The sequence below is a fragment of the Parasteatoda tepidariorum genome, chromosome 12 (genome assembly GCF_982258835.1).
Source record: "Parasteatoda tepidariorum strain Cologne lab strain chromosome 12, Ptep-v5.0, whole genome shotgun sequence".
Lineage (NCBI taxonomy): Eukaryota > Metazoa > Arthropoda > Arachnida > Araneae > Theridiidae > Parasteatoda > Parasteatoda tepidariorum.
In genome coordinates this window covers 24,541,432-24,554,119 of record NC_141766.1, presented here as the reverse complement: position 1 = coordinate 24,554,119, position 12,688 = coordinate 24,541,432, and the positions used below count along the sequence as shown (strand labels likewise).

General features: G+C 28.9%; 1 protein-coding gene across 4 annotated transcripts in view; it reads left to right on the top strand.

The window, feature by feature from the left end:
* The window catches only part of LOC107436212 (leucine-rich repeat, immunoglobulin-like domain and transmembrane domain-containing protein 2), a 236,813-nt gene that overhangs the window by 144,858 nt on the left and 79,267 nt on the right, over positions 1 to 12,688 (top strand). For 2 of the 4 annotated variants that reach the window (XM_043046960.3, XM_043046959.3), the window contains one exon: positions 4,723 to 4,865. The exons of the other annotated variants lie outside the window; for them this stretch is intronic. The gene's annotated coding sequence lies outside the window, so the exon portion shown is untranslated. The remainder of the gene's footprint in view (positions 1 to 4,722; positions 4,866 to 12,688) is intronic. 4 annotated transcript variants of the gene reach the window in all.

The window sequence follows — 12,688 nt, the reverse complement described above, 5'->3', positions numbered from 1 at the left end:
ATATTACGAAAATAAAAAGCTGTGAATGCCTAGTTTATTTTACGAATGAAATAAATTTTAAATTTTAGAAATTAATGTTATGTAAAGTGCGGAAAAAAAACGAATCACTCTCTATAACTTTTGATCTAATGATCAGATTTCTGCGTTCTTGGACTCAATCTTAATAGCTTGAGGGGGTGACCTCAAATATGCTAATTAATAAGTGCAGACGATATTTTAAGTTTCGAAATCAGACACAAAGATATACTTTCTTTGAATAAACATACTTTTTTTCCCTACAAATTCGAATTTCTGACTTTGCGTGCTATATACAGTGCGCTAATCATGCTCTATAGTGTAATTTAAGCAACTATTGAGTGCACTTATGCAATTTAAACAGCTATTGTATGTACTAATCGCTATATTTTAACAATTGTTGTTTACTAACCATGTTATTTAAGTAACGATTTTCTGTAATCGTCATGTAATATAAACAACCATAGTGTAGTTGTATATAGTACTAATCGTGTTATTGAACTATTGTTCTGTGTACTAATCTTGCTGTTTAAACAACTAATGTGGTTACTTATCTCGCAATTTAAAAACTACTGTGCTTACTAATCGTGTAATTTAAACAACGATTGCGTGTACTATTAGTGTAATTTAAAGAACTATTGCGTGCACTAATGGTGTAAATTAAACAACTATTTCGTTTAATAATCATGTTATTTTAGCAACGATTTTGTGCAATAATGGTGTAATTGAAACACTGTGCGTAATGGTCGTGAATTTCATGATGCTTTGTTGAAAAATTAATGATTGAATTAGCAATAATTATTAAAGAAACAACCATTACAAAAATAAAATCTTCATTTGCGAAATTTTTTTTTACATATCCAAACTAATTTCAACCTTAATATAATGTACTCAGCATTTCTGTCCTGAAATTTATATTTAATTAATTATAAACACATCACAGAAAATAATTTTACGCATTTATGAATAAATTATTATATCGAATAAGGAAATCTAAGCATAACAATAATTAAAACTAATAATACGTTGCAAATATTTCACTTAAATCTCCTTACCATGAAATAAACTGACTTCTACCTGAAATATTAAGTATGAGAAAGCGTTGGAAACCTCTTGGGAAAATCTGAGAAGAATAGTAAACATTCTTAGTAGCAAAACACATTAAGGAATTGGCAGAAATTTTCTTCCATTGGAAATTTTGCGTGTGAGGTTCAAAAAAATAAGAAATTATGAATTCGTGAAACAATCTACTCTGTTCTAAAGGGGTGGAGCAGATATATATTTTTTTCTATCCACAACTCTAATCTAAAAATACTTAGAAGCACGCGATTTGGATGAGAAAAATATATTGAAAAGCAACGTAGTTTTCGCCCCATCTAGTTGACTAGAAGGTTACTAAATATTTACTACCGAAAAGTCAATACAATTTAGTTACCTTTTTTGAGCAGTAACCTTTGATTGACTAGCTATGGTATTGTTGAAGGATAGTCAAGTCCTTCGCTTACTGGTAGCTGATGAGGGAGGGGGAGAGTTATTATATCGTTTTCTTTTATTTTTTTCAGTAGGGGTTATTACGTCAGAATGTTTGCCATTGCAGATTGTGCGAATATTGATCTTTGGGGTAAAACTGTTTCAGAGAAAAGCCAATTTGAATTTTACTACTAACTTAAATAAGATTAACTTGTATTTTTAGAAAATAATTCTAAAAAGTCTCTTGAAATAACATTCCTGAAATTCAGTAGAAATTATATCCTGAAAACAATACAGAAATAGTGTGCTTCATTGTATTCTATCTTTAACTCAAAGTATATCCTATGTTCATTTTGATAAAGACTTTGGTTTTAAAAGCAACTACATCAATTTTAAGGAAAAAGCATTTGGATTTGGGCTAATGTTATGAAAAATATTAAACAAAACAAGTTCACTAGTATTTCTGGAATCTAATCATAGCAGGTACTCAAAATTCACTAAATTTACAGACCACTAGAAATATTGAACAGATTTTAATGAAATTTGAATAGTACTGGAAAATTTTATGAGCTATCAATATTTAAGCATATGCAGATACAAAACAGGAAAAAAATTAACTGTCAAACGATATCCGTATAGCAATAGTTTAATGAATTATCAACATTTAAACACATGCTGATTCATTAATAATAATTATAATTAAACAGTCATAAGACAGACGCAAATAGACCCTTTTAAATTAGACCCTTTTCTGGGTCTATTTTAACAATGATAGGTACTCCAGATAATTTTCAATTCAGTTTAACGACATGGAAAACGCCTGAGCTGTACTGAAATTTCCCACCACATGAACGAGAGTGCTTTCAGTTGTGATGTATTCAAAATTAAGCAGAAACTATGTTTGCAATCGCACAAAACAAATTCAAACAAGATTAAGTTACAAAACTGAACAATTGTTTTTATAAGAAATCAAGATTCAAAGCAAAATTTCTTTTCGCGAAATGCTGCAGTATCAAGAATATTTTCGAATATATTAATCAGCAATGGGAACCGGAAATTCCAAATGCAACAAAGACACAATAGCAAAATTTATTTCGAAACGGAAAATAAACAAACAATGTAAACATAACATGTGTACGAACTTATTTTTAGTTTAAAATTTGTTTCGAATGTTTTATGCAGTGATATATAGGCTTTTTATTTCCATTCGTGATTTTTTTTTTCTTACATTAATGGCGAATTCTTTTCTTCGACAAAAGAAAGCTCATATCCACGATTCCAATATATTTACTTTTTTCATTGAACAAGAATTTATATTTATGAGCCCTTCACGAAGAGAAAGATTCCATACACTCAAAATTTGGATCGAAATCACATCACCACTGTGGTCGTTCTAAGTTTTAGTGCTTTGAGAAAATAGAATCGAAGACCATTTTCTAAATCTCAGACGAGGCTTTGTTTATCACTTTTTATATTCTTGACGACAAGGCGCAACGCAAAAATATTCTTAAGCAATAGAGAGAACAATTACAAATGGATGAGTGATGTTAAAAAGATAAAGAACCATGGAACTGTCACAAAAATGTTTTTCTTTAGCTAAAAATAAATAACAGTGCTGAAGCAAAATATCTTTTAGCCATTAAAAGTGAAAATAGATGATTTCTAAAACGCAAAATACACTCTCAGAAATAAGACTCACTTCGGACGATTCAGCAATCATTGAGCTGTATTTCGTTCGATTTTAGAATCATTTCGACACGGAATCACGTTATTTCCGACACAAAACAAACTCAAATATAAGACAAAATTGTTTCCTCAAATCGGAACTTCATCGCAGTGCATTCTGGGAGCTTGTTCTACTGTGTTATTTCTTGCTTCCTTCGCTTTTGTTACTTTGTCAACCAACCGTATGGTGGTCAGGGCACTTCCTCATGTCAGATAGGTCTATTTCGAATCCTGGTCAGGGGCATGGATATTCTTTTATTCTCCGCTTTTCTTACTATAGGAGCGACGTGAATTCTGATAATTGAGCGCTCCTGAAAAATCAGACTATACATCTGCTCTTCTGATAACCGAATCACTAATGTCTATATACGAAAGGACCTTGGAAAATTTTTTTTTTGTTTTTGACAAAATTAGTTTCTTCGAAAAGTAGACGATAGATATTTCGTTATTCTATTCCACTCGAAGCACATACAAGGAAACGGTTTCGTGAAAAGCAAATAAAGTTTCGCAAAATTTAATTATGTATTCTTAACAGTGTAGGCATGATTTTACAATGTAAAAAAAGATTCCATGGCGGCACTTGTTCACCTTAAAAAAGCAAACACTTTATATACAGTCTGCCTGGGGAAATAATTCCCCTTTGCCATTCACCTGAAGCAGTGGCGGTGACTATGGTTACGAGGTTTTATTTTATTATTATAACTGTCATTGAACAGCCAACCTAATTCTGAGTTTACGACTACCAATATTCAACTCCGTAGCCTTGTAATTTTCAACTCATTCCAGAAGTCAAGGGAACTCCTTAATCAAGTCTTGGGAGAAATTTGCCTTTGTGGATTACTTTTTGATGAAACTAACCAATATTTGCGTTACGTGGAGCGGAAAACCTTCCACAGTTAGTCTAACCCATGAGCCGTCAACCACTGAGGATATTTTTACGTCAGCACTGTGGTCGGTGCGATCCGGGGAGGATTTCTATAGACCAGCATTCACTAGGATCGAACCCTGATCCCTGGGAGCGAAGAGGAACAGAGAGGAAAAAAGCCCCTCTTTGAAATGCGATATTTCTTGTTTCCATAACAGCAGACTGCTTTAGACTCTGCAGCTAGGGGAGATCTTTCTATCGACAATCTATATCGGGTGTGGTTTCTTTAATTTTCAAATCTAAATCTTAAACATTTCAAATCCAACCCTAAAGTTACAGGAGCTTCTAATTCACACATTGGTAGTCATCTTTTCAAGTGAAACTAAACCGCAATTACGCTTGAAAAATAAAAACAATGCAACCATTCCACAGTTAGTTCAACGATTCAGGAACGAGGGTTGTATACGTCAGTTCGAACATAGACCACTATGGCAGCAGAAGTTTAATTGTGCTGGCATCCACCATGCACTCAATGCTCGATTGATGAGATATTTTCATACTTCACAGCAGTCAAACATCATAACATTTTAAAACACTGTCTCCTTATTTTCAGGGATAGAGCTGATTTTTTTTTTCATTTTTTTAAGTGACAGCAAGGCGTAGGTAGCTACTAACACATCATCTGATCGGTCAACGATTATATGAAAAGCAAAAATTTGCACATTGGATTAGCCAGCCCGATCATCTTATGTTACACTTTATCGAGCATGCCTGGGGTGCTATTGTAAAGGTAATTGAAATTCGCAATCCCCGCAAAAGCCAGTCAATGGTTGAGCGAGGGAGAGTAATGTTTAAATATATGTTTACCATCGTTTCTATTCTTTTCAATATCTTATAATTTTTACTTGATTTTTGTTTCAACTAAAAATTATCTTGTAATTTTCACTTGATTTTTTTTTCAACTAAAAATTATCTTGATTCAAGAATTTGAAATGTTCTAAAATTTTCTTGAATTAGCTAAAGTAATAATTTAAAAAAAAAATCACGCATTATTAAATTTTGCATCTTCGATCGAAAAAAAAAATCATCAATTTGGAAAAGTTGTTATGGAATCGTTGATGAATAAATCTTACGCTTAAAAAAGAAATAAGTCGCCAAGAAAGGGGTGAGAAAAATGTAAAAAAAATTGGAACACGTATAGCTTAATAAAAGGGAATAGCCTGTTACGCGAGAGAATAGCCGTGATGTATAAAAGCTAATATCCTGTTCCTCTCACCCCTCCTGGGAAATTACTAAAAAGAGAAATATTTTTAACGTCGTCTTCTAACGATATAACTTTATTACCGTACCGTTAGAAAATGCTCCTTGTTAAAGATTGGTAACTTCTAAGCCGCTTATGGAATGAAATAAGTATATATTTTTTTTTCTTCTAGTGATGATTTCTTAATTTAGAATCAATTAAGTGAGAGATTACTGTGAGCAGTGGCCCATGTTCCCACGGAGCGACGCATTCTTTTTCTCGCTTCTCAAATTAATGGAAATCATTTTTAAAAAAAATATATTTTTGCATGATATTTGAACCGTGACAAAATATGCAATTTTAAATTAGTGTTTGTAAATTAAGGATTAGGTTTTTAAAAAAATTTTGTATTGATAGATAAAAATAATTTTTAGCATTTAATGTATGTCTGTTATGAGATTTTACTTAATAAGCTGAATTGTTTGTATGACTTTTTATTATTTTAATTATGTTTGAGAATTGCTGAGAAGATTGGAAATTACTACTTTAAAAAAATGAATTGGAGAAGATTATTTATTTGCTCAAATAAATGTTTTGGTTTTTGCTAAATTATTAAAATTTTTTTAAGTACTGTTTTTATATTTGGGTTGCTTTAAACAGAAGAATTAAAAGACATTGATTAGCTAATCCTTCAATAAATTGTAATTTTTTTTAGCTGTTTTTATCTTTTGGATTAGTTTCACTATTATCCATTTTTTCTTTTCCGAACAATTCTAAACCAATTTTTTGAAGTTTTTATTTAAATATGACGTAATTTTTTAGCTTTTTGACACAAAATATTATCCACTAATTCTCCAAAACTCGATAGGTTTATTTTTCTTCTGATTTTTAAAGCACTTATTTTTTATTGCAGATTGTAAAAAATGAATGCTTTGAAAAAAAAATTCTCTGCGTAATGTGTAATAATTAAAATAAAGAAAATATTCATGTTTTTTCCCTAACTCCAGAACTATTAGACCAATTTAAATAAAATTTAGTATGAAGATAAGTTGGAATATTATAAACGAAATAACCATTCAACAATTATGAAACGCCTAAATTTGTAATAACTGGGGCCCTGAATTTGATGACATTAGATATTTTTTTAATTTCTTTTTTATTTCGAACAATTTTTTTCTATTTAAAAATATTTTTTCTGAATTTTCAGTATGTTTTTTTAAATTTTAGAGCATTTATTCGTTATTATTAATCGTTTTTATTCATTATTATAACTTATTATTCCTTAAATGAGATTTTTTGCTTTTTTAATTGTGGAAAAATGAAAAAACGAGATTCGTTAAAACGTGAAATTCGGTTAAGAGAGGTTCATTAATTTATTTAAATGTTAATTTATTCAGACGTTTTTTTCCTTAAAAGATTTAATACATATTTTCAACGAGAGTGTTTATGACTTGTTATTGCTGAATTAAAAAGGAAACAACCTATTTCTTTGCTGCTTCGTATTGACTTTTTCTTCTAGGAATCTGTTTCTAAGAAAGTAGTACTTTAAGAATATTTTTAAAATATTTTCTTACTGCAAAACATCTTGAGACCTTTTGTTAAAATCTCTTCTTCGTTCGATATTTTTTTTTATAGAACGTAATTATGTAAATCTCTAGAAAATTTTCCAGGAAAATCAATCTAAATTTATAAAAGTTTAATAAATTAAACATAGCTTTTCCTTTTGGATTTCTGATTCTAAATGTCGAAGCAATTAAAGTAAAATACTTCAAAATTATTTTTAACGTTATCAATTTACATCGTGAGAAATATTATTTTTAAAAGCGCTTTATTTATTGCTTGAAAATATTGATATTGTTTTTGCTTTACAAAACTTTTATAGATACAATCTTAATAAAAATACTAGTGAAGCATTAAAATAAAAATTAAAATTTTATTCTTTCTTCTATTTGCTTGTGACTTTAAAGAATCGAATATTGTCTCATATATCATCTTAAAGTACTTCGAAGAATTATTCTGAATTAAAAAATATGTAAAGCTTTAGTCTTGATTATATATATATATATATATTACACGCACGCGCTTGTGTGAATTTTTTTAAAAATGCATGTATTTTGAAATTTCTTTGGTTGTTCCCTTTAACTCTTTGAACTCAATTCTCCTTCTTCAGTTATTTTTAAAACGAAAATGGCAGACTTTAACTCAAACTGAAATGAAGCAATAAATATTTATAATGTGGTCCTATGTTAGGCTGTGTCCAACATGTGACCACCAAAACAAATTTATAATGTTTAATTAAGTAAGTCCACATAGGATCACATAAGGCTTAAAGTTCTACGAAAAGTTTCTGTGAAACATTAAAATTAGAAAAAATAAAAATGCAATCTTTAAAAATTGGATTTGCTAATATTTCATGCAACTGAAAATAATTTGCTTCAAAATTAGTAAATTTTATTTTAAAATAAAGGATTCCTGCTGACTTTTAAACTCTTCACTTTTATTATTCATCAATTTAATTGGATATTTTACCTTTCCATTTTTCATAATTAAAGAACTAAAATAGTTTCTTATAAAAAAAAATCTTAAGTTGAAGTATAGTAAAATACCTATGATATATGAAGGGCTAATTATGAGCTATATTTTTAAATTATGGATAAGATTTTGTCTTTACTGTGTTGTTATCAAGAGGAAATTCCGGAAACGTGTCTGGAAACAGTACAAAAAAACAATTTTATGAAATAATGCAATCTTTTCAAAAAGTATGTATTATTACTATATTGCTCTAAATCTATCATAGTTATTTCAAATTTAAGGCTTTTTTTTCCTTTAAGAAATATTGTTCTAAAGTTTAATAAAATAAAAAAATTAAATGAAAAATCTCCTCATGGGGGGGGGACCTTCAAAGCGTCAAATACTTACAAAAAATTTTTTATTGTTTGAAAAAGTTTTTGTTTAAATTTTTGGTTAATTTTTTTTTTAAAAATGAATGCAATAAAAATATTGCACTATATTTAAAAGTAATTCAAGCCTCACATGAAAAGGTTTAAATGAACAAAATAATAAAATTAGTCTAGCTTTGACTTGCATCACTTTTACTTTCAGCACTTCTAACGTCAAATTGAATTAGCTAAGTTTGCCCACGTAAGAGCGGCGTTGTGAATAAAATTTGATGAATTCTTACTGAAAGATAAAAATATACACGAATACTTAAAGAATTCAAAAGTTTAAAAAAAAATTACATAAATCACTTGAGCAAACATGAAAAAGAGCACTTCCTTTCGAAATCAAAAAGCGTTTAACTAAAGAAAAACAGAGTTTTTAAAAATCTTATTTCAATTACTTTTACTAACGAATAATACGGCTTTGAAATTCAGGCCCTAATAGAAGTCTTGTTATGTTGTGAAAGACTTTAGATTTGAAAGCGTTTTCCATTATAACAACGTAAAAATCTTGAGCTGCATGATTTACAAGTCACATTTTAAAGTAAACTACCTTTCCGTAAATAGACTTTGGAATGAAGAGATTTTTTGATGTTTTTTATTTTTTATTCCCTTTGAACATTCTGCCTCCAAGACTGACGTTGCCTTAAATATTTACTGGCTCTTTATTTTGCTCTGAAAGAGATTTTCTCTTTTCATTTAGCCATGTTAGAATAGCCAGTCTAAAAGTAGGGTTAAAATTTGAATGAGGTACGGTAAAAAAAAATCGCACAGCTAAATTCTAAGGGATATGCTTAGATTACTTAGTAGTTGTTTATAGATTTTCATTACTTTTTTTTAAATTTGAAAGTAACACAGAGTAGGTATTATATATAGGGGAGAGTCTGGTAGCCCCGCCCACTTAAGGAGTATTGCTTATATTTCTGTATAATATTGAGTAATAATCAATATTTTTTTATCTTTCTATTGTTTTACCATCTAATTAAATAATGCAAAAGGAATAAACCAGAAAAAGAATAGTTTAACTTAAAAAAATAGAAATTTAAAAAATGCTTTTCAGCTCTTTTCAAAATGTGTCGGGCAGCCCCACCAGTTACAAAAATTATGTTTTTTGACTGCTTTGTCAGGTGTAAATGAAAGTGACCAATGTATTGACAATAGATAAACCTCATTTATCATTTTTATCACAAAATAATTTTATTTGTTACACATTTATATACTTTTAGTGAATTCTATCATTTAATAATAATCATTTAATAACAACAATATTTGTTGTTAAAAATGCATATAACATTCAAATTTGAAGCAATAAAATAATAATCTTTGCAACCGTACATTTATCGATGAAATAAAATTGGACGGTGATACCCGAAATCCTACTTTATTGTAAATTTGTAATTACTCGAACAATTTTTCACATATAAACTTCTTTCTTCGTGCAAATAAAACTTAAGACTACATACATCAATGCTGTATGTATAGAAAAAATTATTTTTTTAGTATTAAAATGAAGTTTAATCGAAACATTCAACCTATTTTTCTTAATTTCATGACTACTGTATTCAACATATTTTCAAAACTATTGTTTACCATGTTAACAGCTGCATAAATACTTGAAACTTTGAAAATAATCTTTTTTTAAAATAACAATTAAAGTCCGATGGCCCCATTGACTTAAATGAAATTGATGAAACACATAAAATTGGCACATGAAATTGGCTATGGGCGGGGCTACCCGACTCTCCCCTATATATAATATATATATATATATATATATATATATATATATATATATATATATATATATATATATATAAATACAAGAAAACACTAAGAAAGTTAAGAAAAACAATAAGTTTCATTTATTGCGCTTAAGCTGCAAGTAAACAGCACTCATTAGATAAGTTCAAAATGAAGAATAAAACAAAGAAAAATTAAAGACATATGAAAAAAGGGGGGTGGGAAATAATAAATAAAAAAATAACAAATAACAGTTTATTTAAAAAAAAAATATAAAAAAAATGAAATGTTAATTAAAAAAACCGGAAAAAAGAGATATAATCTTTTCTTCCGCCCACACGATTATATCCGCAAAACAGAGTGCTTTCTGATATTGTATCAATAAAGCCAAAGCAAAATATATTAATACAATAGTGTGAGGAGCACTAAAAAAAATTTTTTATAAAAATAACAACAAATAAAATAGATCACAAAAATTTAAAATAAGTAAAAATAACATGAACTGCCGACGTCATTTGTTGCTGCGAATGTTGTTGCGTATGCCCTTGTAATGTTGGCAGTTTACAAAGAGCTTGATTTTACTATTTATACTAAGACATACATAAGAAATTTTTTGAGCCCAAATAAAAGTCTTATGTTGTAAAAAACTGGCCTTCTTTTTTACTCTGAAAAAGATCTTCACTTTTCATTTAGCCATGTTAGAATAGCTAGTCTTAAAGTAGGAAATGTGAAGTTATAAATTTGTAGGTAAAAATTTGAAAGAGTTATGGTGGAAAAGAAATCGCGCAACTAAAGTCAAAGGGATATACTTAGATTACTTAGTAGTTGTTTACAGACTTTCATTACTTTTTATTTTCTTTTTAATTTATAGGTAAGACGGAGTAGGTATATATCTATATTTAAAATGAATTATTAGGTCGTTTGCATAAATACATTTTGGTCTCTTAACATTGGCTAGTTTTTTTCTTTCTTAAATGAATTTGTAATATTTTTAAAGTGTTTATACCTACCATACATAGGACCGCATGTATATGTTGCAGGCTAGCTGGCATATCCATCTATTTGCAATCGACCGACGTTATTTGTTAGCATTTTGCTTTGGCGGGGCATTGCAAAGTAACATCGTCTGTTTGTGAGCTGTTGATGTTATTCGTTAAGTTTATTGAAATTCAGGCCCTATTAAAAGTCTTGTGTTGTGAAAGACTTAAGGTTTGAAAGCGTTCCGATTATAGCAACATGCTACCGAAATTATAGCATTTTTTATTATTTTATTCCCTTTGAACGTTTTGCCTCAAAGACTGATGTTGCCTTAAATATTTACTGGCTTTTTATTTTGATCTGGAAGATATTTTCTCTTTTCATTTAACCCTGTTACGATAGCAATTCTTATTCAGGGTTAAATTTGAATGAAGTACGACTAAAAAAAATTGCACAACTAAATCTAAACGTATACACTTAGATTACTTAGTAGTTGATTATAGATTTTCATTACTTTTTTTTTTTAATTTAGAAGCAAAACAGAGATTTCTGACCCCCAATATATGGGGGTAGCCGCAATCTAGGAAATATGGTCCCAATATTTTTAGGCGTGATAAAAATAAATAGATAATTAAAATAAAACTTTCATTGCAAGGATAGATGGCGCTATTAGTTAACAGAAACTAAGAATATTGTCAATAAGAGGAAGACAGCAGACGTTGCTTTGAGAAAAAACTATTACCCAAGATATGCGTGTGCTGCGCGTTTTTATTGCCACTGAGCGCGCAAGCTCGTTTCCCCACTTTTCTGGCCATACAGCGCTATTTATCTGTACGATGTAGAGTTTTTTCTTATATCCTTGCCTGAAAATATTCACGCTGCTTTGGCTTATCTTATTACTATAATCACCTTCTATTAATTTTTATGTAAATGAAAAATAATAAGTTTTCCAAATTTTATAATAAAAATAGGCAAATGATATATATATATATATATATATATATATATATAAAATACAAAAGCATAATTTTTAAATATTTTTTAACTATAAATGCAAGAAATCTTTAGACCTAAATCATATTCTATACCTGTCATAAGCTGATTAAAAAATTTATTAATAGTAGTAGTAGAACCTCGGTTCTGGTATGGTCAGAATTCTTATCCCTTTCTCTCACTTACAACATCTTGACATCGAGTAAGATTGTAATGGGGTTACTCATATACCTTTATCAGCAGATGGCAGCACAATAGTAGTCATTTATAACTTCTGAATAATATGAATGTGTTGATTTATGCTTATCTGTACTAAGAAGTATATTATATACAATTTCATTTAAAATTTTAAAAAAAAATTCTTCTAAATGGTTTAAGTTATCGATAATATGTTATGAAGGGGAAGAAAAAAAATACCAAAAATACGCTAATAAGGATGATAATGATGTTAGCACAATCCCCTTGATCATAGTGTAAAATAAAAGTATTAAATAATTGTGTGAAATAAAAGTATTTTTAATCGAATTTCAGTTACATTTCTATGGTTGCTTGCTGCTTTATGATATCCATAATAATAAAATATCTAAATTCATAATAGTAAAGCTCGGATCCTTTTGCTCATCAATACAAGTCAGTTAGGAAAACGAAACTAAACATATTTTTAATTTGACCAGTTAAAGAGAGATTCAAATTTAATTACTCGATGCAATCTTTTTTTCTTCT